We start from the raw sequence: 26319 nt of genomic DNA, 5'->3' as shown, positions 1-26319 counted from the left end.
AAGCCCAACCCTCTGCCTATGAGAACATGTGGAAGTTACCACACAAAAGAGGCCCTGGGTGCAGAGGGCTACCAGGAAATCTCCAGAGTTCCCTATAGGCCAGTCCACCCCTGGTGTTGGTAATAGGACAATAATTGGATCAAGCCTTCGGATCCAAAGTTGATTATTTTAAGAGGAGTAGCTCATCCATGTTGTGATTATTAGGAATGCATGAGTCTCTAAATCAAGTGTCTGTGGGGGCCATGATATCCAGACTTAATATCTTGGCACAGACTTTAATAATGTTGAATGAGCATGGGTTGCTGGGCCACGTTGTGGGATTCAGACTGAATATAATGGACTAATGAAGTAAAAATCACAGAATTGGTGGGGGGCTGAAGATCAAATTGGGTGTCTGTGACTGAGTGTGCAGCACATATGCTATCTTCTTGTGGTTACTAGTACTAGAAAGAAGAAAATCTCAGTTCTAACATTGCATAAGATGCACACGTGAGACATTGCTGCCTGGTTACTGGGGAAGAGAAAAACCCGGAATTTGTTTGAGGAAGGCAATTGTGGAAAGAGGCTGTAATTAAGTGTTGAACACATGTACCACCTTCTTGTTGCTTCTATATTAGTAAAGACAGAATCCTAGTGAGCGCAGTGCATGAAATACATGCACATGAACGTTTATGTCAGTGGCTGGAAGTAGAAAACACAGAATTGGTTGTAGGTGGGAAGAAGATTACATACAATGGGCCTCATTACAACCTTGGTGCTAAGTGCATCAACTTTACCACCATGGTGTAAACTCCGTTTACACCATGGTGGATGGCGGATTTACCGCCCCATTCCAAGGTGAGTGGGGCGGTAAATCCCCATTTCCCATTTTCCCTTCCCCATTCCCATTTTTGCCCCATAGGGCATAATGGGAGTGGGGAAGGCGCTAATTACGCCGCCGTAAATTACGGCGGCGTAATTAGCACCATGGCAGGTTAGCGCCATGGATTTTAACGCCTGCTAAAAGCAGGCGTTAAAATCAGAATCAGGCGTTAAGGGTTAACGGTGGCGTTAACCCTTAACGCCTGAGTTGTATTGAGGCCCAATGGATGTAACAGGGTATGCCATAATTTGTGGCAAGAGAGAACATTTGCAAAGAGATAGTCATTGAATTGGTTTGAGGGAAAAGATGACATTCAGTGGCTGTAACTGAGTTTTCAACACACCGTCCGCCTTCATGTGTCTACTAGTACTAGGGAGGATAGAATCTCAGTGACGGCCTTGTATAATGCATACACACTTGATGTTTCTTGTTGCAGACTAACAAGGAGGAGTTGGTGACAGGAGATTACATTTGATAATTGTAACCAAGTGTGCATGTGAGGAATTGCCATTTGGCAAGAGTGCAAAACCCTGGCTTTTTATTTTTATTACTGCATAAAATGTAATCTCTGCTAACTAGATTCTCCTTTGGTTAACTCCATTCCAGAAGGATAGTGTACTTGTGCCCTGCTGCATCAGTAGCCTGATCCACAGCCCCCTTTTCTACTCATGGCATAGAGCAGGTTCAAAGGTCTTAAGATGCCCACTCCACAAGCACAGCCACAGCCAAGTCTCTCTAGCGCAGGGGTGGCATTTAAGATACGCCCCCTGTACCAAAACTACAATGATCATAAGTAACTCATGACAGTGGCGGGTAACCTCTAAGCTAAAGCTATGCCTGAGTTTAGCAATGGTGCATGGTACTTCTTATGATCATGATCGCCACATCCCAATAGATATTGCCCATGTGTCAACTCCTATGAGTCAGCTGTGCTGTGGAAGGTGATGCGTATTCTGGTCAGCCGTGTGGAGACTGTCAAATGGCAGCACAGGAACCTGGAGGACCAGGCCTCTTCCTTGATCTCTTTGTGAGGGCAGTTAACACCCTATGGCAGAGAGAGTCACAGAGCAGACAGGTGTCCTGGGTCGGGGTATCAAAGGAGCATACCCATTCAAAAGGAGTAGCCTCACACCAGGGTGCTGTATCTTTAAAGGCCTTTGTTCTTAGTGCGAAGGGAAGTGGTCCGGATTAGAGTAAGCAGTAGTGCTTTGGTCAATGGAACAACACTTCCACCATTGTTCTTCTCTTGGTCTCCTCTTCTTGTTCCTGTCCCCTCCACTTCCTCTGGAGCAAAGCACTTTGAGTGTGATCTCAGAAGGGCAAAGTCCACTCTGTTCAAGAGCAGTGATTGGACCAATAAGGTAGGCTAGCTTTAGTCCAATCACCTGGGGACTTTTGCCTGTAAAAGAAGGGGTCTCCCACCCCTTTTTTCAGATACTCTCAAGACATGAAGATTCACTCTAAACTACTTGAGAAGAACTCACTGGACTTCCTTTGGGAATGTTGCACTTTCCAAAGCTCTCAGCATGAGGTGAAGACGGAACCATCTAAGGCAGAAGAAAGCTCTCCCCCTCTATCCACTCCCAGGACATATTGGGAGTGAACTTTGATTGGACCAGGACCTTTCAGTCTGCACCAGAATCTACTAAAGCTGGTAGAGCAGACCCTGATTGGAACCATCCTGTTCTCGAATCCCTCTGAGTGGGCTTCACAGAAGCCACAGGACCAGACCAGCGGAAGCTCCATTTTCTGCTGCACCGAACCGGTAGCATGACGGTCACTGCACCTTGAATGATAGGCAAGACACTGGTCGCTGGTTTTTTTGCTCTTCCACCAATCCGAACAATTGCCTGCACTTCAAACCAGCTCGACTTTGCCTCATGCCCTAGCTAAGCCTGTTACCTGCTAGGCCCAAATGAACTGCTCATCACCGGGACCTGTTTTGAACCACTGGAGAGTCACTCCACCTCTGTCTAGGGGTTACAACCATGGCTCGACCCAGCTAGTCTTCGAACAACCGCCTCACCGACCTGAACATCGACACCCCCAAGATCACCATTTCGACGACCGTCAACCGTCAGCTCGAACTGCTGGAGAGTCACGCATTGACCCCTTGCAAGGCTAAACCCTGACGTGGCCTGGCCCAACTGCTGAGAGCTCCTGGGATTGCCCTCCCTGCATTGCTGAGAGTCCCTTTTTGACCTTTTGACCACACTGAGCGACAGCATACGCCCCTGCTCGAAGTCTGCTTGCTGCTTAGAACAACAAAATGCAACGTGCCTGTACTGAGCTTGATCTGCACACATCAATGTTCAACACCGGGTTTAACATCTTCAACTCACTCAAGAGTTGAAACAAGGTACTGTTGAGACAAACTGCTCCTTGGTCCACTTTGGGATCTAGAAACTGGTTAGGTGACCTCAGTGCCTTCTTTCACCTAAAACATATCCTTTTGTGGTTGGTGTTTGCCTATCATACCTGTATCTACTTTCTCCAGTCTGTTGCTTCCTCTCTGTCTTTCACAGGGGTGGGTTTTTGTACAGTGTTTCTATTACATTCTATTGCAGATGGTGTTTATTTAATTATAGTATATATATTTTTATAGGTACCTTCATTTGACAATCCCTTTATTCTGGACTGTGTTATTGTGCTCTTTGGGTCACTAATGGATCACATTCACACCCCTTCTAAGAGCATAGCCTTCCCTCTACCCTTGTTACCACAAAAGGCGAAGGAGGTATATCTCTTAACTGTCCCTGTTTTTCCTTTACAATTGCATTGGGTTTTGGTTTGTTGAAGTGTGAGGGCCCAGTAGCCCATTTGACCCCTACTCATCCTTGTACTCCGCTGGAGCAGAATCCATTTAGTCACAGCGCAATACACTTGATATATTGTGGCTATTAGTCCTAGGCAGGGGAGAATCCTAGCAGAGACACATTGCATGACATCCTCACATGTGACATTTTTAATAAGGGATCAGGGAGGAGAAATAACAAGCGTGAGTGACAACATTTCTGAAGCACATAAATGCACCATATGAAGAGAGAGACATGTAGCAATAGGGTATTTGCACTGTGGATACCACAGCTGTGCATGCAAAATTGAAGCCAACAAAGTTTCATTCACAGCACCTTCTGCCACTCATCACACTAGGGAAAGTAAAAACAATACATGTTTAGGTATTGCAGGTGCAGGAGGAGGTGATTTAAGACAGTGGGCCTCCAAACTCGTAATGAGGCCCAGTGTCTCTGAGGCAGAAGGGAGAGGGACCAATGCTGAAACCCACATCACATCACTAAATAAACCAGTAGGGAGGCAGGCACCAAATGTATAGACAATCTTTATTTCCATACAGTTGTGCAGAAATGGACTGGGAAACCAGCAGTGTATCCCTGCACCAGAAAGGCTGGCCCCGATCTCAGAATTTTCTGGGTTTTTATTTAGTTTTCTACAGTGAATCTCATCTTAGAAAAGTCAGTAAGATGGCCTCATTACAAGTTTGGCGGTAAGTGGTAAAGTTGGAGGTAACTCTGTTACTGCCAACTTTACCACTACACCAAATTGCGAGTTTGGGCCTGGAGTGGAGGATTTGCCTCCAGGAAAATGCTGGAGGTAAATCCTCACACTCACCGGCAGAAAATCGACAGAATCGGCGGAATTAACACAGTGGAAATTCCACCACAGTAATTCTGCCAAAAAAGCCCCATTCGGTCAAATGAACCCAAAATAAATGGGGAATGATACCGTCACTACTACTTGTAATCAGGTGGAAATTCCGCCGGACAAATTGGCGGTAACAGTAATTCGTTAGGGCGATTCTTTGGTGGATTCACCGCGGAATTAAAGTCTAACTCGTAATGAGGTTATATTAACAATGGAGTTCCTAACCGTACATCCTGGAGCATGGCTTTACAGGACCATCCGAGCTTTATCTAATACTGCCCTTCCCACCCACCAGATAAAGACAACCTCCTCTTCAAGAGCTTTCCATGAAACTTAACGGTTTAAAACTGTGGACTTAGCATTCATCTGGTCAGGGGCCTGGTTCTCAGGCAGGTAAACCCACCTTAATGATCTAATGCAGGGCATGTAGGTAGGCGTACCAGTGTCTTGGACTGTGGCTTACTTCATCCTCGCATAGCCTTATGGCCACTTGTGCACTTACTAACCAAACACTATTTGTTCCACACAACCTGCGCTAGCATGGCTGCGACTCCCATGTCATTGCCAAAAGAATGGCTACCGTTCACCATCTGGGCTCATGCACGTCCACTTACCTAAAGTAAAATCTCTACAGCTGCCGGAGAATCACGACACAATGTGGAAAAGCAGGATATGCAAAGTTCCTGACCTCCACCATCACCCACATCCAGTGAGGCTGAGAATAATGATGATGCACAAGATACAATTATGCCCAATTTGAATCCAGGCTGCAACACATGATTCTGAAACCCCCTGATACCGAGGGAGAAGGATAGGGAGAGGGAGAGGGAGGAGGAGGGCAGTACCACAGTTTCAGTGATGGATGGAAAGACAAAGTTAGATTTCCACTTGTTTATAGTGTCTATCAAGCATAGACACTATAAACATGCCTCCTGTCCTCCCTCTGGACTCTTTCGTGACCTCTGCGACTCTCTCTCACTCTCTATTCTCCCGTCTGGGCCGACCCATTCTGCAGGGCACACTCTTGATGCTCCGATCTCTTCTGACCTTCCCCTCTCTGTCCGTCTCTCCACTCCTCTCTCCTGGGGTGATCACTTTCTCCTATCCTCCCACCTCACCTTCCCTACCCCACAGGCAAAGCCACCCTCATCACTGCCACCCTCCTTCGTGGTCATCCGACCCATGAAGCGCGTGTCAGTTGAGGCTTTCGCTACCACCTTCTCGCCCCACCCTCCCCCTTCGGCTGACTCCCACCCTGACACAACCCTCTCCACTCTCCACTCTGCTATATCTGATACCCTTGATATCCTTGCCCCTGTCATGAGAATCCGCCTGAAGCCCAAAGCCAAATGTAACTCCTGGTATGACTCAGATCTCGTCACCCTTAAACGCAAGTACAGGGTGGCAGAGAGGAAATGGCGTGCTTCATGTTCATCTTCTGACAAACTGGCCTGCCGCCTGCTCCAAAGGCAATACCGGCTCTCCGTTCTCACTAAGAAGAGAGCCCTTATCCAAGCCCGCATCTCTGCTGCATCTAACAATTCGGCCAAACCCTTTAAAATCTGCAAGGAGCTGGCCAACCCTGCTGCAGTCTCCACTTCTCCTGTCCCCTCCCAGGCCCTCTGCACGGCACTGGCCTCTCACTTCATTTCAAAAACTCAGGACATCCTGTCCTCACTCTCCTCCTATCACCCCCCCCTCCCTCTATTCCCTGCTCTCCCTCTGGCCCTTCTGCAGCTACCCCTCCTCCCTCCTTCTCTGCCTTTCCCCTTTTTTCTGCTGACGAGGTTTCGAGACAAGTCCGATCTATGAAAGTCTTGTCATAACAGGTCCACCCCTGTTCCTCCAAAACTATCAAGGACCACATCGACTCCCTGGCTCCTGCCCTGGCCAACTTCTGCAATCACTCCTTCGCCTCTGGAGTCTTCCCATCCCCCCTCAAGCACTCCCTTGTGCACCCCCTTCTTAAGAAACCCTCTTCCGACCCCTCCTGCCCAGCTAACTATCGCCCAATCTCTATCACTCCCTTCCTGGGCAAGCTCCTGGAGAAACTGGCCATCTCCCAGCTTAATCTCCATGCTGAATCTGTTGGTAGTCTTCATGACCATCAGGCTGGCTTCAGAGCTGCCAGAAGCACGGAAACTGCTCTCCTGAACATCCGTGAGGACCTGCTCTCAAACCTTGACTTTAACACCCCTTGTGTTCTCATTTTGCTCGACCTCTCTTCTGCCTTTGACACTGTCAACCACACCATCCTGCTCAACCGTCTCCGTGATAACCTGGGGATCTCTGGGGCTCTGGCGTGGCTGACCTCCTTCCTCTCCAATCGACCCTCCCAGGTCCAACTGGGTTCCTTCCTCTCTGACATCTTTTTCTCTACCTGTGGTGTCCCCCAGGGATCTAACCTCTCCCCCTGGCTGTTCAACCAGTATCTGGCACTTCTTGCTCACCGCATCACCGCTCTCTGTCCCAACTTTCAGTGCTACGCGGATGATACCCAGCTCATTTTCAGGCTACCCTCGGCCTCCTCTTCCCCTTCCCTCATCTCTGACTGTCTTTCTGCTATCCAGGAATGGTGTGCCGCCAACGACCTCTGCCTTAATGCCAGTAAGACTGAGATTCTACTTATCGGCACACCCACTCCCTCCTTCCCTGCAGCTCTCTGGCAGGCCTCCCCAGGCCCTCTTCCTGCTCCTACCTGCAAGGCAAAAAACCTCGGGGTCACCTTCGACTCCACACTCTCTTTCTCTCCTCATATATCTGACGTCTCTAAGAAGTCACACTACCAGCTACACCTCCTCAGAGGTATCCTTCCTTTCCTCTCCTTCCCCCAGAAGCTCACTGTCTCCAGAGCCCTGGTTCTCTCGAAGCTGGACTATTGTAACAGCCTCTATCTAAATCTTCCTGCCTCTACTCTCCGCCCTTTGCAACTCATCCAGAACAGGACTGCGAGACTTGTCCTTGGCCTCAAACCCAGGGACCGTATCTCTCCAGGACTGAAATCACTACACTGGCTCCCAGTGGCTGCGAGGATTAAGTTCAAAACCCTCTGCATTGTCCACAAGGCCTTCTGGGGCCTTGGGCCAAAATACCTTCAGCTCTCTCTTCCTAAATATCTTCCTTCTCGAGCTCTTCGCTCATCCGCCTCCAACTACCTCAGGCTCAGCCGCTTCTCCAAGCAACGAGCTGGGGGTAGATCTCTCTCCGCAGAAGGGGCCTCCCTCTAGAACAGCCTTCCTGACTCCCTGAAACTTGAGGAGAATCATCTCCGGTTCCGGAAGCACCTCAAAACCTTCCTCTTTGCCTCCGCTTTCTCTCCCTCTCTCCTCTGCTAAAACCACTGAACCTGCACTGAATCTGCAACTGGGCCACTCACCGATCTCGGTCCTTGGCCCAGCCACTCTTCCCTGCACTGCCTACCTACACTAAGGGACTGTCTCTGTATCCTACATCCCCTTCTCCCGGCACTTACCTTACACTTGCCACCAGCTGGCCCTATTATTTATCTTGTATTCTACTAACCATGTACTGCACTTTCCCCTCTCCCCTTCCCCTTGCACTTTTCCCAGTCCCCTCTACCCTTTTGCGCGATCTGAATGACACCTGGCCTAGTAGGATCGTTGTCTGTCTCCCCTTGTTCCCCCCCCGCCTCGTCGTGCCTTGAAACACTTGTGTATAGGCGCGTTACAAATGCCATATCATATCATATCATATCATATCAGAATGGAAAAGCAGAAAGTGCTAAACATCAGAATTTGGTGGTGTGATAAAGTCCCATGGTTTAGGAGGGTACTGGAGGGGCCATCAGGGCTGGGGACCATCGCCTGGTAAATGAAATAGGCGCAGGAGAAAGTAGATTGTGATCTCTCAGGCCCCCCAGTCCACCCATAACATTTAGAGCATAAGTAAATCTACTGCCATACTGCCATAGACAAACCCTCTTGTCAGTCTGAGGGCCACTTTCAGCCTCTCCAGAGTTGTGCCGATTGTAGTATCCTCGGCAGGTCTGACCATGTTTTTAGTTACACCTCTTAATACCACAGCCTTTGGTCCATGGTAAGAACAACCCTGTGAAAGGAACCTTACCACAAACATTTCTTTTGTGGGACACACTCATGGGCAATCAAAGGTGGCCCCCGATGACATCTAAACAGTGAAATCTACATTTGTTTCCGAAGCGAACATCTAACGAGGAAGTGTCCTCACATACCTGCTGCCATGGCCAGGAGACTCAAGGCTCACCATGGCAGTGCCAGTAGCTGCAGGACCAAACTACAGCAGCAACACCAATGACCAAAGTTCCAAAATGGCAGACAGCCCTAATAAAATCTTGGTCCACAAGTTCACTCTTAAATGCATAGTAATCCAGAATGCGCTGAGACATCAAATTCAAAATCAAAGAATCAATCTGGAAGCTGATTGGGAACTGGAAACAGTTGAATGTAATGCTACAGGTACAGCCCTTGCAGTTGGGCATTCATAAGTATGAAAGTTCCCAGTGAGTCGCAGGAGGTATGTGGATTAGAGGTTGGATGATCAGTGAGAGACAGATTGTTGATCACTTTGGTTATGGGGTGCCTGAGCAGCACAAGAAAGAGAGCAAGTGGGAGCAGAGGCTCAATAGTGCAGATCAAGAAGGAGGGTAGCCAAGAAGAGAGTGAGATATCAGAGGGATAGTTGAGCAGAACGAGGAGGAAGGCATTCATGAGGGATAATAAGTAGAGAAGGTTGGAAAGAAATAGGAGGTGGAGCAGAATGTAGAGACGGAGGAGGGGAAGCAAGGAGAGAAGAGAGAGAGCAGAGGAGGTTGAAAAAGATCAGGTGGTGGTAAAATAGAGTAAGGAGGGAGGGTGCCTTGAGGAGACAAAGCGAATGGAAGAGGTGGTAGAAAGTGAATCAATAAAGGTGGAGGAGAGAAGTCATTTGAAGAGGAGGATGAAGACAATAGAATATACAAAGAAAGAGACTGACAAGGTAGAAGAGAGGAAAACTAAGAAGGGAGGCAAAGAGGGTCTGGACATTGCTTGGTGTTGGGAGGAAAAGCAAGGAGAGTGAGACAGCGGAGGAGGGGGGAAAAGAATGTGAGGAAAGGGGAAGGTGGCCATGCTCAAGACCAGTGACAATCACAGAGTAAGAAGCCTACCAATTCATTGCATGCTGAGATTGTATTAGAGTCTGCCAATGGCACAAGTAGAACCAAGCTTGGGCCTGCAAAGGCCCTAAGGTACCTGGTCTAACATCATCAAAGCTTGTCGGTTCAGCCCCAGGGCCTCATGAATCCCAGGTGATGAGATGTGAATGTCATCCTGACAGGGGTAACTAAGGACCAATCAATAATCAAAGCTGCAAAAGAAGTGATGCAGCACTTGAAAGGCCAAAGACAGTTAGTGATTTTCTTTTGAGCGCTGGCTGGTGGTGCCAAAGCAAAGACATTGATGGACCTACGTACAATGGTCCTTAAGAATGATGAAATTGCTCATCATTGTGTACTTTGAGTTCCCTACAAACTTGTTTCCTGAATACCATTAATCACACTTTGTGAAATAAACCCTTTTGAACTTTATAATTTGGGTTCTGAGTTGTTTATTGATTCCTTGGCCATGGCAACTGGACCACCAACCCCACCACCACCTCCACAACCTTCACAGCCAGATGGCAGTATTTGGAAAGTTCTTAGCCCACCAATAAAATCCAAAATGCGAAATATCTTCTTACAAGAAAAATAACAATATTTCTCTGCCTGCAGTCTGTACAAGAACCTTTTGTGCCACAGAAGTCTGATGCCAAATGCCTCATTTTGTGAACCTATATGGTGGAGGGCCATATACAGGACTGGGATAAACTCACAAGACCACAACTGAACTTCAGTCCTACCATGACCAGAAAATCACCATGCCACCCAGCCCATACTATCACCCTGGAAAACATTTCTGCTGTGCGATTGAATGGTATGCTATACCAAGCTATGCTTCCCACAGTTATTTCACCTTGCGTGAGCATGAACAAAACCACTACACTGTTGCATGACAGAGGCTGGTCTTTGAATGCTAACCTGGGAGTAACTTTATTTTTTAACTTGTTTTGTCGAAAAACATGGTTTCTGTTGCTTTATAAGGAAAGCCAATCACTGCTGGTAAATTTTGTCTGCAATGCTTTTCACATAACTTCAGTGTCATGCAGATGACACACAACTCTTCTTCAATCTTCCCTCCGATCATCTCCTTACTTCCTCCATCATTCCTGACTGCCTATCTGCCTGGTGTGCCTCCAATGATCTCTGCCTTAATGCCAGCAAGACTGAGATCCTTCCCATTGGGACTCCTGCCCCCTCTTTCTTCCCTTCACTCTGGCCACCCTCTATAACTAGCACAGCAATCTACCTGATCCATCACCTTCAAGTACTCCATAATGCTGCAGCTAGGATTGTGGTTCATACTCCTTACTGTGCCTCTATCTCCCCAGCTTTGCAGCAGCTTCATTGGCTGCCCATAGCGCAAAGGGTACAGTTCAAGTCATTATGTATTTTCCACTGGGCTTTTTACAGCCAGGGGCTGCATTTTTACAGAGTCGGTTCTGTCTGTATGTCCCCAACCGGCTGCTTCGCTCCCTACACTTGTGTACGATTGCTGTTCCTTGTGTAAGGCTCTTTCGGGTGGGAGGGCGTGCCTTCTCACTGGCCGCTGCAAAAAATTGGAACTCACTTCCATTTCATCTTTGAGCAACGGTAGACCATCTACGCTTTCGTCAGCTACTAAAGACAATCCTGTTCAAAATATGATACTGGGCCTTAGTTGTGACTGTACTCTGCACAGCGCCAAGATGCCTTTGGGCGGTTGTGCAATTTATACATTTAAATCATCAATCATCATCACCCTCTATGGGCTCTACACCTTCTACTTCAACTGAAGCTAGAAACCTTAGAGTCATCTTCGACTCCTCTCTTTTCTTCCTCCCTCACGCCCAGGACCTTGCCAAGAAGGCCCACTTTCAACTACTCCACCTCCACAAAGGAACCCTTTCTTTCCTCACTTTCCCCCAGAAGCTCAATGTCTCTAGAGCTCTGGTACTCTCTATGGTAGACTACTGCAACAGCCTCTTCCTTAATCTACCCTCTTCCTCTCTACGTCTCCTTCAGCTTATCCAGAATAGGGCTGCTACACTTATCCTTGGCCTCAAGCCCAGGGACAGCATCTCTCCAGCCCTAAAATCTCCCCACTGGCTCCCGATTGATGCAAGGATCACATTCAAATCCCTCTGCATCATCCATAAGGCTGTCTGGGGCCTGGCACCATGCTATCTACAACTGACTCTCACCAAATACTCTCCCTCTAGATCTTTATGCTCCTCCAGTACCTGTCAAGTGCTTCTCTAAACAGCAAGCTGGTGGCCGATCATTTGCCTCAGCTGGCTCCCTCCTCTGGAACAGCCTCTCCCACCCACTTTGTCTTGAGCCGTATCTCTTCAGATTCATGAAGCTCCTCTAGACTTTCCTTTTCACCTCCTCCTTCCCCCTCTGCCTCCATGATAAACCCCACCGTCAATGAGATTGGTGATCAGGGCCACTATCTCATGATATTCTTCTCTAACTACCTCTTTGTATTCACCTCTACCAGCTTCCTTCTTTTTTTATAACTGATCACCTCTTCTATGATATCAACCACCTCCCCTCTAGCCCCAATCACCTACAATTGTTTCCAATACACCTCTGAGCTCCCACCAATCTCCTCTATACTACCATTAAGTGTTTCCTGCTTTTTCTCAACCTCTTCCTCACTGTCATCTATTTTCTCCTTATGTTTCATAATCCCCTAGTTACTGTCACCAACATCCTACTGACATTCTACAACAAGGTCTTCCGTGTGATCCCTGTGACAAAGTCCCCTAAACTTAAAGAACTGCAACTCACAAAATTCTCTTCTTTGACAAACCTGGGCTGCGTCTTAGAGTTAACTGCAGATTAGGAGTGAGGTGAACAAAGGAAGGCGGACAAGAAAAACGCCAATGAGCATATCCCAAGCCCAAACACAGCTTTCATATCATGCAGGTGTGGCAAGTTGACAGACTCCTCATCATTACTTTCTGTGTGGGTGGTAACTCGCTTAGGGCTGGGTTGTTCCGGTCACTACTGAATCTGCCTCTCTGAGAGTTCATGGAGTAGGGTCCCTCAGGCTCTCCACCCCTCAAAAAGGTGTGTTGTTACGCCTTCTAGGTGGTGTAAGACCATAACACCGTATCAGGAGCAAAATGAAAAAGCTTCTTAAGTATTGCTTGACCAGTTCAGCTGTTGAAACAGAAAGCTGTCAGACAATGTTCCATATGAGTTTGTTAAAAGGCAGAGTTCAAGGAGTCTGAAAGTAATAGTTCACAAATGTGCCTGCTGCACAGAAATATGAAACAAAGTGACCGTGAACTGTGCAGTTAGGGAGAGATACCACAGAAATCTGCTTAACTGTCTGCTGAAGATGGGGAATGCCATGGACTGAAGAACTGCAAGGGGAGAGAATTCAAGATGGTGCTAATGTTGTACAGAGCCTATAAAGCTGCAGAAACACTTGGTGAGATGAATTCTGAAATTAACCAATGTAGACAGGCTCACCGTTAGGAACTAGAAAATATCTTAAGTGAAACCAATCAAAGAGCCTAACCTAAGACAACATTATAAACACCAAGTGCTGACCCAGTTAATGATGCCCCTTAGGCAATTTAAAAAGATCTGGGTGTGCCCGGATAAGGGGGAAGCAGACCCGGTGTAGAAGGACATGTTCCTTGCTGCATCCCACCGAGGTTGGGACACCACCAACTTGGAACAATGGCTACTTTACTGAGAAGATATTTGCTACCCAGACCCTAATACAGCGTGTAAAGCCTTGCAGAGGTCTAGGAAGGACCTGAATGCAGATTGACAAGAAATTCGACCATGAGAAGACTTGAGAAGTGAAAGTGAGAAACCAGGTTGTGGAGAGATCTGACAAGTGAATGCTGAGACACCTGGCCTTGGATAGAACTGATAAGTGAATGCTGAGAAACTAGGTTTTGGAGAGACTTCAAAGGTGAATGCTCTAAAGCCATTGTGCTACCAAGTAAATGTTATTCAAACAAGAATGTGGAGAAACCTGATTAAGTGAACACTGGGAAACCCAGGTTGTGGAAAGACCTGATTAAGTGAATGCTGAGACTCAAGGTCTAGGGAGATATCTGTAAAAGGAATGTTGTGGATTGAGACTGAGGAGACCTGAACCACTCAAGGCCAAGCATCTAGGTCTATAGGAAGACCTAGGGAAGAGAAGGTTGATATCTATGAGAAAAATTACCTGTATGGTCTAAATGAGGTCTAGAAGAGACTTATCTAGTGGACTGAAAGACCAGAGCGTGGGGATAACCCAGTAGTTCAGCAAGAAGGGCTAAAGATAAAATCAGTACAAGATAAAATAAGCCAATGTAAAGCCTGAAGGAATGTTTGTGGAACCAGAGATCTGGAAGAAGGCTAAAGTGGCACACTGAAAGCATGAAGAACGGAGAGTGTCCAACCTGTGAGTAAACCATGGACGAGCTTTACAAAGATAAAGCCCTTTCTTTTAATAAATAGATTAGGGATTGACTTTGCAGGGTATGGTTTGTAAATTCTTCCATTGCCCAAACCTTGAACCATTTGTATTTCAGCTTTGGGTAGCCAGAAGGATAAGGACTTGTTAAGTATAGGTTTGGAACTTTCTGTTGGCCACATACTTAGGAAATTGTTCAGCAGATTAGGGTGTCCATTGACGGATAAGGACTCGTAAGACTAGGTTTGAACTTTATGCTTTGAGGGAATGTCACTAAAGGTGTTAGACACTATCCGTGACACTGTTGGTATTAGGCGATCCCTTATTATTTGTATGCATTACCCTAGTTCCTATATGATTTTGTTGGAATCCCTTCCCTGATTTAACACTAAATAAACCACTTATTAAACCACATAGCACTTGTGTTACTTTATCAATACTCAAGCTCGGTACAAGTGGTGTCAGAAGTTCAATGTGGAGTCTTGATACAAAGGGCTTAAACCATCACCTAGGTTCATGGGCCACCACCTAATTAAATGTACTCCATTCCCTGGACTACGTCCTAGTCTGAATGTACCCATTATTAAACCAGCCAGATTTGGAGGTCCATGTACCTCCCAATATGAGTCTGAAGATTAGAGCACTAACCATGGCAATCCATCAGCACTTCTAGATGAAGGTTCCTAATCAGCTGAATGTTTTTTCCCATACAATATGGCCAAAGAGAAAACCTGGGTAACCCCAGGAATACTAAGCATGCGGGGCAAATCCCTACCCTTTGACCGCATGAACCAACTCTTACCCGAGTACAGACTGACTTATTGTCGGAGGTCCAGAAGCTGAACCTCAGTGATTTCATGACTAAACGATCAGGTCCTCATGAAGCAAAATGCACAGGAACTGCTGTTCCTACAGATCTCCCAAGGCATCCAGTCTACAGCAGTTGCTTATATACCACTACAATCTTGGTAGGGGGAATAGGACAAAATAACACTTTCCGAATCTCTTCCTCTCCTTCTGAGATCTGTAAGCAAAGCACATACATTGTACATCAAGAGGATTGACTTACGGTTTTGTCAAAGCCTTAAGTAGCCTACTTTGGGGTAAAAATGTAGTACATGTAAACCTCTGGTAAAGGTATGGAGGGGCTACACCTCTGGACTACCTAAAACTCTCTAAGGACTGTGGTGGGTATCCTGAAATGTTGTCGGCTGACTTTATTAAGGCAACTAAGAGTTATTGGATTGTGCTCTTCTGACTGCAAGTTGTTCCCACAGTACAAGTAACTCAAAAAGTCTGAAAGTATTATCGTTATTGTGGCGTTAATCCCCTGTTTGAAGGGCTTGAATGGGGGGTAACGGCCCAGCAGCCCAAATTATCAGCACAAGCAAAGCAAGGTCCTATACCTTCTTTCAAAGACAAAATAGGCTTTTATGTTGAATTATAACACTGCAAGACGAATAGTGAGCATCGTCACTGCACCTTTTTCGGGTTACCCGAAGGTGTTTAACATTTCCGATTGTTGTCATCTCTTTTATAAAATTATCTTCATGTGGGGAATCTTCTTTTGTTACCCTTTACATAGAGGCCCTTGCACTTTGAAATTGCCCTCTTGTCAAACATTTTTCAAGATGTGCCAGGCAGTGTGCTGTGTCTGTGGGCGTTCCTGTTGCTATAAACACTCTGGAAGCGCTCATGGCATAGGGGACAAGGGAACATACATAGCAGCTCTCTCCAGACATCTCTTTCCCTACTCTGCTCATGTGCTGATACCAAAGATTATTATTGAAAAATGAAGAATCAGTAATATAAGTCTTTTAATCTGTGTGATTTTTATAGGAATTTAATTTGCTGCCATTTCACGTGTAGGTATAATAGTAGTGATATTTCTGTACACTGAACTAGCTACATTATAAAGGACCAATTCTCACAATGCTATAAGGATAATAAATGAAAGGCTTCAACATGTAAAAAGTATTGCTATAATCATTATGCCTAATGTGTCTACCTTTTGCAAATTACTAGGAGTGGTATTCCTTCTAAAAGCTAAAAGAAAATATCTGATATTATTGAATACTTCCATTCTTTCCTCCAAAGGAAAACATGTGTAAAAATCGTGAGGAAACATCTTTCAAAGACAAAATAGGCTTTTATGTTCAATTATAACACTGCAGGACTAATATTCCAAACTCCTAAAACAGGATAAGTATTCAACCGATAGGATAAAACCATGAACAATATTATTGTTATAAGTAGCATTTGGGACTCTTCTGTATGCTGTTTAAGTGTCATGCTTTGTTTCGTGCCAATGTAGTTGCACAAACCTTCACTTTGTCGGCTGTGTATCTATAAAGGAATCATTGGGCCTTGTTCCAAGTCCGACGGTAACCCGCCAGTGTTACCAGTGGGTTGCCGCCGTACTTTAACATCGTTTCCACCGCCTGAGATCCCGGTGCCACTGGGACATTACAAGACCCGGCGGCCCAGGATATCAGGCAGCAGAAAATATTAGTCCCCATAGGACTCTGCGGGAATTGGGACTCTGAAGCACTGGCACCGTTGGTAATGGTGCTAGTGCTTTGTGACAACTGCACCTACCAAGGCTATTGCGCCCTGCAGGTCAGACCTGCCGCATGCAACAGCACCTGCAGGCACAGTTGTAGTCTACCAGTCTGGAAATGGTGACGGTACGTTGCTACGAGCACTCTTATTTCAGGACCGGCAGACCTGTAATGAGGCCCATTGTCTCTTTACTCTTCTTGTTACTGATTGTTTCTTATCATGGACCTCGTCTGGTCTCATTTCTTCTTCACCTTGGCGCTATGGGTTTTCAGGAAGTGGGGTCTCTCCTTTATAGATTTTGACGTATCTAAGGTGTAACTAGGCACGCCTTCCTTGGAGCTTCACTGCTGTCGGTGCAACCGCTTCCCCGACAAAGTGACCATCAAACTGCGGCCTATGCCAGCAGCGAGTGCAATTTTGTCCCCAGGGAACAGAGCTAATGGCTTCAGAATTGTCTCTACACTAAGTTGTTTATTTGCTTCATCAGTTTTCTTCAACTCACCCTGCCGACTTGAAGCTGTTGAGACATGAATTTAAGACTCTCCGTCATAGCAGTACCCAATAGAGTAGCTACATTTTCTACATCAGTGAAAGCTCGATTGGGAGGAGCAAGTGGTGTGTGCATGCAGCGTCCCGTTACCAGCATGTGTGGAGTCAGGTGATGGTCTGACCCGGGCTGATTGCGTAATGCAAATAGGGCTAAAAGATGGCGATGGGGCCAACTTTTTTTCAGTGTCACTTTTAGCTTGGCAATGCACTCTTTTAAGTGGCTGTTGATGCATTCACAAATGCCATTTGCTTGTGCCCAATAAGAGAGTAATATGTTTGAATACATCATTTACAAAATGTGGTCCATTATCAGATCTGAGTACTTCGTACACTGCCCACCTTGGGAATACCTCACATAAGAGGAACTCTGCAGCACATGTGACATCTGGATATGTACATGGACCTGCTTCAATCAATCGGAAAAAGGAACATACGACTACTAGCATGTACCTGTAGCCATTAAATATTTGGAGCATATCTATGTAATCTATATGCAAATGTTGAAATGGTCCAGTAGGATGAAGTATTGCTCCTCTCTCTGTTCGCAAAGTGTGCCCATCAGTAAATTGTTGGCACGTGAATCAGTTTATAATGAAATCCGCAACATGTTCTGTCAAGTTAGGGAAAACCCAGTCATCCAAAATTAACGCTGCATGGCATTCTCTAGATATGTGTGCTGGGTAATGCAATTAGTTGAACGCTATTTTAAGCAGCGGTAAAGGCATAACTGATTTCCTGGTGCTATCCTGCCACCACGTTGCATCTGTGGGGGACATTGAGCACCCTCTTTGTGTCCATAACTCTTGCTATTCTGGTGGTGTTCTTCTCTGTATTTCGGCAATCTGAGCTATAGGTAGTGTATTAAAACCTTCTTTGAGCACCATATTTTGTGCACCTGTGTATTTATTCAGTGCAGTCACAAATTTGGATATTTTTTGGGAAAATATGCTGCTCTTTTTGCTTCAAGTTTGGCAGCCTTGTTGCTGTGAGAAATCAAATCTGCACCACTCACCCGGGTGCAGATTCACCCGGGCAATTCACCCGAGCGATGGACGATGGAAGTGAGTCTATGAGCTTGTCCAATTGCGGTGCATGCTTCACTGGCGTGCCATCTGCACCTAAGAAGCCACACCTTTTCAAATGTGACAGTCCTGCATGTACTGTTGGCGTCTTGTAGGCAGAGTCGGAATACACTGTTACTGCCTCTTCTTCATTCGCTACCAATTCTGCTCCCTTAGCTGAGAAATACAATGGCAATATCACACTTATCACTGTCTCAAAGCTGCCATTCAGTTCTGCTTTCACCACTGCTGTCCCAGTATGCCTTTCACCCATGTCCTGGTCTAGTGACAATGACCAGTCAATTAAAAGAATTGTCCCCCTCTAGGGCATTTTTTTAAAATGTGGTATCTCATCATAGTATGCAGTGTCTCCTTCCTTCACTGGTTCTTCTATGAATCTGGCTGGGTTCACTAATATTAATCTAACAATTTTGATTGATGAGCTTGATATAATCACCTAATTGCTGTAGGCTCTCCATGTGGTCAGTGTGCTTTTGGACTTTTCGAGGATAGCAAACAAGGCATGCTGAACATATAATGTTACTGCGCAGCCCATCGTTATGCTGGTGATTTCTCGATTGAGAAGGCTGCTGCCATCAACACTTATTCACATGGTAAATGTCCTCTGTAGTGGAGGCATATATGATATATGATAGGTTATTTATAATGTGCTTAATACTCAGAGGTTTCTAAGCGTGGATCCGGTAATCAAACTTTTATTGCTCCATGTCGTCTTGCTTCCAAGGCGAGCATGTTGCCCCTGAGCTATCCTCCCGAGGCATGGTATCACAAGTATGACACTGACACAATGGGTACCATTTTTAAAACCTGTATTGAAATTGTTGGGGTTGAAGAAACTCCTACTTTGCCCTATAACTAAGATGGGAGTAGTCTCGACCATCATATAATAAATAATGCAGTCCTAATGGAGTCTGGCAAATCAAAATGGCCTGCGCTAACAAAACCTAATGCCTGCCCTATCTCTTGCACAAAAAAGTATAGAAAAGGAGAAATATATGCAAAAGGAAAACCCAGTGTTCAAATGAATAAACGTGATTGAAGTAGCTATCCTCCCCATGTTCCACCTCACAGGGTAAGGCTGTCCCTGTGGGCAGTATGACACACTCTGGCTCAGCTTCTAACATAATAAACAGTTCAACACGTGGATCGAGGCCCATGTTTAATTCTCTTTTCTTTTGCTTCAAAAACAATGTTTCATCAAAACAGTTCACAAAGGTTCCCCTCTCTAAGGCTCAGACCTTGTACCATACAGTTCTTGTAGGTCCCCCTCTGCCAGGCTCAGACCTCTTAAAAATAAAGTTCAATACAAACAAGCAGGGGGCTCCAGTTCCCAAGCTTATCTCACTTTGGGTTTCCCTTTGTCAGGGTCATACCCCATTCATATGTAATTCAACACAAACTTGCAAAGGGGCTCCCTTCCCCAAGCTTATCTTACTTCTGGTCTCCCTCTGTCATGCTCGACCCCTTTTGGATGTCAAAGACTTTTGAATGTGCATGGTTTTCTTCACAGACCTCAATAGGACCACTTCAACTAAATGTTCACAGTTCAACTTTCACTTTTCCCCTTCTCTGGGAGTTAACTTCTTTATTTCACTTTCGCTGTTCATATTCTTTATCGCTTTAAACAATTCAGTTTTCATCGAGACTCTTGAGTGGGCTACTTCCTTTCACCGGACCACTCCATTACTCAATATCTCTGTCTTTTCAGCTGCTTTTTACTTCACAGTTCATTCTGAGGACTGCCTTTCCTCACGTTCCGTTCCATTCACACATGCGCAGCCTCCATTTGCGATATAATGTTGCTACTTCAAAACTTATACCCCACACCCGTCTTTCAGATCGCTTTCCCAACTCACTGGTTGTGTGCGTCTCTTCTTGGTTTTTACTATTCGAAATTCACGAGTCAAGGTTAGTACCACAGGCTTGACCAACTCTACCGTTCAGCCGGGAGGGTCGCTGGCATCCTTGGAAAACAATGCAATCTTCACTTGTATGATCTGGTCTTCTCCACGTGTCTTCCGCGGCCTGTCAGAGGCAACGACCTCCAGTAAGGAACTCTTGGGTTTTCCGACTTGCTGCTTCCGTCCCTTGGTCCGTTGTTCTGCTCCAGTAGGTTTGCCTTCATCCCAAAAGCCCTGCTCATACTCGTGTTCTGCCTTGCTCAGAGTGTGTCTTTGGGTGCTGCATTTTATTTGTGTGAAGAGAGCTAATTGGTATCAGATGTCTGCCCTTAGCATCAAATGCCTCATTTTGCCTGACCCGATTAGCGGGACAAGCCCAGTGCAATGTGTGTAAGTGGATGTTGTTACTCTCAGTGACCTTCTTCCTCTGCCCAGTTTTTGGGTATAAACGGGAGAGTTGGGACCTCGGCGCATCCTAAAACATAGGATGGGTTGGATAAACAAATTAGGGGGAATATCATGTCCCAGTATCATTGGCCTCACCCCCACTCCCTGAAGACCCCTCACCCAGGTAATCCTCCCGCACTGGTCCACCCCCAGGCTCTGGATCCAAACGCAATGGCCGTGCCCTGGCCACCTGAGAGAGAGATCCCCGGGGATTAGCGGCCGAGACACCCTCTGGTTTCTCACATACCCTTCCCTATGCAATGTAGGTGCATCTGTTTCCCAGTCAAACCGGGAAAGGAAATCAACTCCTATTCTTTACCTTTTCAGTGTTCCACAGTGAAACAGTAGGGTTGCAGGTCTAAGAACCATCGCATGAATCAAGGGTTAGAGTCCTTTCCTTGACTTATCCATACTAAGGGTGAGTGGCCAGTGACAAGTTTGAACTTTCTCCCTAGAAGATAGTAACTAAGATGGACAGTTGCCCGTTTGATGGTAAGGGCCTCTCATTCCAACACAGAGTAGTTCTTTGCACGTGGGAAGAGTTTACGACTAGTAAATAGCAGTGGTGGGCCGTCAGGGCCAGCAAGGCCTTCTCTGCTGGCCTAACATAAATCATGATCATAATTTGATAAAAGTTAATTTAATTTTGAATTTACTTTCCCTAAATATATAAAAATATTCTTCATATTCTCTTCATGTTCGTGTTGTTTTTAGGTTAGAGTTTTTATCCAATCAGAATTCAGCTAGCTTGTGTTGGGTTGCCAGGCTGTATGAATTCTGCCTGAGGCGTTCAGAATCAATGCGGGCGTCTGTGCAATGTAAGTCAACGGGCACATAGAGTTCATAGACAGTTGCGATAGCCAATCAGATCACGAGTTGTTGAAAGTAGGCTTTCTAGCTGGCCTCACATTGAACGTGACATGTACGCATCCAGTGATTGGATAGTCACTTACCGCAGAGAAATCTAATATATCTGCTCGCTTTTTTAACCCACAATGACCGAAGGAGGGCAAAACATTGATTTGGTTGCAGATATACTTGCAAGGCATTTTCAAGACGGACCTTTCAAGAGAAGCTATATCTCATGAGACGAGGACGGCCGAGCCCCGTGCTAGCTAACCTGTCCCAGCCGTGGAAACGGTTTGTCCGCCATTTCCAATCAACCAACTATGAGCGGTACGCCTTGCTTACGGCTTCCGATGGGTGCTGCAAATTGTTCTGCTGGGAATGCCTTTTGTTTGCAAAGGATCGACTTGGTATGCGGAGCTACACTGGATTTGCGAACTTAAATTGTTTAACTAAGGCAGCAACGAGACACCAAAGCATGGCTGGACATTTGCAAGCTATGGTGCTTTTAAAAACTTTTGGGGACACCCGAGTGGATACACAGCTCAACGAACAGGGGCGCAGGGAAAGTGAACTGCACAATGAAATGGTGAAGAAAAATAGGGAGATATTGAAAAGACTGATTGATTGTGTTGTGTTTCTTGGTAAACAAGAACTTTCATTTAGGGACACATGAGAGCAGTCAGTCCACAAACAGAGGCAACTACATGGAACTTCTTTCTTTCCTTGCTGAGCATGACACAGACGTACATTACCACCTGTCCACTAACAGAGTGTTTACAGAGTCTTTTGTCGCTGTAATGGTGGATGAGACAACAGACGTGGGTAATGCTGCACAGCTCCCACTTGTCCTGTGCTATGTAACGACATTAGGTGTCAGCGAGCTTTTTGTCAAATGTGAGGATGTAACTAGTGGCAAGCGAGCTGATGACATTGCTGCTCTTATTTTCACTTTCCTCGAGGAATATGAATGTTGTCTGGAAAATGTTGTGGCACAGTGTTACGATGGCGCAGCGGTAATGGCATCTGGACTAAATGGAGTGCAACCGAAATTCAAAGAGAGAGCACCTATGGCCTTATTCATTAACTGCTATGCTCATCGTCTTAATTTAGTACTGACTCAAGGGGCCTCAAAGCTTAAAGAATGCAAAGTCTTTTTTGCCAACCTGAATGGCCTCACTGCGTTCTTCTCCAGATCCCCTAAACACACTCAGCTACTGTATGACATGTGCAAGCAGCGTCTTCCTCATGTTGCACCAACCCAGTGGCAATATGCATCGAGATTGGTGAAGGCAGTCCACGAGAAGAGGATTGCGCTAAAGGAGTTGTTTGATCACATGCTGGAACATCATGATGAGTATGATGAGGACACTGTGCTTTGTGCAGATGGATTTATTAAGCGTCTGGATGATTTTGAGTTTTGTTTTTTGCTGAACACATTTAATGGGCTTTTTGAGCATACTGATGTGCTCTTTGGAATACTACAGAAGAAAACACTGGATGTACAATTCTGCATGGCAAGGGTGAACGAGTTCTGTGACACAGTTGAATGCGCCAAGGGCGAATTCAATCAGATTTTTGAACAAACTGAGCATCTCAGGGGGTCCAAGCGCTCGTAGAGGCCAGAGCGCGGCGCAATGCGACCTTTGCGCAGACTACCATCAACTCCACAGCAACATTCTGGATAACATTCTTTGCCAGATACGGAATTGATTTCAAAACCATGAAAAATGATTGTTTCTCTCCCTTCTCGACCCCCAGCACTTTCAGATATACCAGAGAAAGTTTCTGCAAACAGCCTTTTCTAGCTTAACTAACAGAAAGTCACAGAGCACTGTTCAACCTGCCCCAACTAAAAAAAGAATTGACTGTAATGTATGCCATGACTGATTTTAAAGGGAAAAGTCCAGATGATTTCCTTGATTTTCTTAGGAACAAGGAACTGAGTAAGTGTCACAGCTTCAGTCTTCAGGCTCAGGAGTGGCACGAACCAACCATCCCCTCCACAGTCTGGGCGCTTGCAAGAGTGATCTTACACAAGCCACCAAGACCCCAGTGCGGAAAGAGGGTTAGGGACTCGATGGTTGGATGGGTTCAGGCAGCAGGGTAACCGGTAAGAGGTTTAGGGATGGGGAGCTGGACAGGGTAGGGGACAATGGATAACACGATAAAACATACACATTGCATCAAACATTACACACTTTAGAGTTAGAAAGAGACTTATCTCTGGGATGAGTGCTGGCCTCCTGCCTGCACACTCTCAGGTCCGGTTTCTGGAGTGTGTTACCGCTGTAAGGAGAGTATGAGTTACAAGTCTGTGTGTTTCTTCACACACTGAGTTTAACAACCACTAAGCATGCAATTGGTTAATTTCACCCTTCTGCGTGCACTTAAGCAGTGCGGAACACTATGGGTTAGTGTGTTGCTTATGTTAGTAACTAAACTGGCACATGCGGAATGAAGCCGCACGTGGCTCCGCACTGTGACTACTATGTTTGCAGGGTCGCAGACCCTTGAGCGATCCTGCTCCTTATGAGCTCAAAGGTGTGCTGTCTGTCGCACGTGACGTGTTGCGGCGTAGCCGCACTGTGTTAATGCGAGTTTCTCCACGTGGCTAATTAGTATGCTAAACACATGCACTTCTCTGCGCTCATGCCATGCCAAGCGGTTATGCGCGCAGTTTGCCCAGGCAGTGCTCGGGTGCCGGGATATTAGCGGGTTGACTTAGCTTCCTTGGAGCAGGGGGATGGTAGAATATGGGAGGTGCCCCCTGCGTGTGCCCCATGCTGCCTTCAATGGTTGTTCTGGTCTTTTGGTGCTGTGTTGCCGCTTTGCGCACACTCCCCCATGCTGCTGGAGTCCCCCCCAATGCTAGAGTTACTTATCTTTTTCAGGCGAGGGGCCTGGGTGGAAGATTGTTGGGGCGTGGCCCCTCGTGCTGATCCCCGTGCACGAGCTCTCCGGAACACGTCCTCTCCAGTTGAGCGTTCAAGCACAAGCCCTGTGCTTTGGATGTTCTTGCGCGCACGTGCGCGTGTGACCCACCCCTTTGGGCTTGTCCAAGTAGTTCTTGGCCCAGGGAAGTCTGGGTAATGTAGTTTTTATGGCCTCTTTTTCCTGCAAATAGGGCACAGAAGTTTCCTGTAAGGATGGATTCTGTTTCTTGTGTCTTTTGCCTGCTTGTCCATTGTTACCTTTAGGCCTTGGCCCCTTACTGGGTCCATTATAGAGAGATCCATGTCTTGCCCCATGACAGTGAGAGTATGGGACAGCTTTATGCACTGGCCTGTTTGGCTGTGACAATCCCTGTGTCCACTGCTTCTGTTGAGCAGTCATTCTCTGCCTTAAAGCGAATTAAAACATATGCAAGAAACACAACTGGACAGACGCGTCTTTCAGCATTGGCCTCCATGTCGATAGAAAGGGATTTATTGTTGGAACTGAAACGCACAGATAAACTGTACAACCAAGTCATTGAGGTCTTCTTGAGGAAAGAAAGGAGAATGGATTTTGTGTTGAAATAAGTGTTTTGGAGGTCAGCCGTTTTGGTGAGTGGAAACATTTTATTTATTTATTTTTCCATTTTTAGCATATTTGTAATTTTATTTCGTTCATATCAAATCAATGATAACAAACTAAAATGACAAATATACTAAAAATGAAAATAATATTGCTCTTCTTGAACTCAGGTTAAACAAGGGACACTTGCGGTGGAGTGGCCTGTCGAGTTAATGTTCCTCACATAGAAGGGCATCAGAACATGAGCCCGTTGCTGGGTGAACTTTGCCTATTTGAGGTAATAGAGGGAACAATTGCAGATATGAGTCACGGTTACACACTCACACACACAGCTGAGTGAAAGAGGGAGAGACAGGGAAAGGTCTATTTTCTGCAGCCGTGGTCATGTAGTGTCATAAATGATGGTATTATGAGAGGTATTTATTGAAGTCGGACTAAGTAAGACATCACTGAAGACCTAGGTGTGAAATGCACAGCCCGCCACTGGTAAATAGGATGGAATGTTCTAAAGCATTGCATATTTATGACAATACTGGTCCTAACCCTGTGAGTGAGGCATCCGTTTGTAACACAAATTATTTTGAAAAGTCTACTTTTAGGATTGGGTTCTGACACAAGGTTTGTTTTAGGTTGTTGTAACATGCATCATCCTCATCAGACCAATGAATCTTCTGGGGTTCAGCATTCCTGAGTTTGTCTGTTAACCTGGCTGTTCTATCTGAGAAATTTGGGATAAACCAACAGTAGTAACCAATTAATCCTAAGAATGCCTGAGGTCTCTCTTGGTCTTGGGTGTGGGGGCATATAGGCATATAGGACGGCTTTCATTTTTTCTTGCTGGGGCTGGACACTGCCATTCCCTACAAACAAGCCTAGGTATTTCACGGCTGATTGAGCCAGCTTACATTTGGATCGATTGGCAGTTAAGCCGGTCCTCATAATAGGACTAACAATTGACACCAATAGAGACACAAGTGCTTAACAAAGGTTTCTCATTTTCTCCGACAAGCCACAATAACTTCGTGGACATACAAATAGAGCTGTTCAAGTTTACACGAAGACTCAAACTTAAGACATTTTTTTAAACTAAACCGACAATATACAAACCACAAGAGCACACGAAACCGCCTAGTACCTTAATATTAGGGGAACTAAATGACATTTACTGGTTGACCACCATAGAAGAAGAAAATGCGATCAACAAAAGGGACTGCATAGCAGAGTCGGCAATAGATGTTCCAATGAAGATCCCAGAACTCAGGAACGAATCCAGATTCACGCCCCAACTCTTTGCAGAGAACTGTATAGACACCTTTAAGAAGTGATGATAGGAGATCTGCACAAAC

Source organism: Ambystoma mexicanum, chromosome 14, assembly GCF_040938575.1.
Source record: "Ambystoma mexicanum isolate Mex_15411 chromosome 14, UKY_AmexF1_1, whole genome shotgun sequence".
Classification (NCBI taxonomy): Eukaryota; Metazoa; Chordata; class Amphibia; order Caudata; family Ambystomatidae; genus Ambystoma; species Ambystoma mexicanum.
This window is presented reverse-complemented; position numbering follows the sequence as displayed.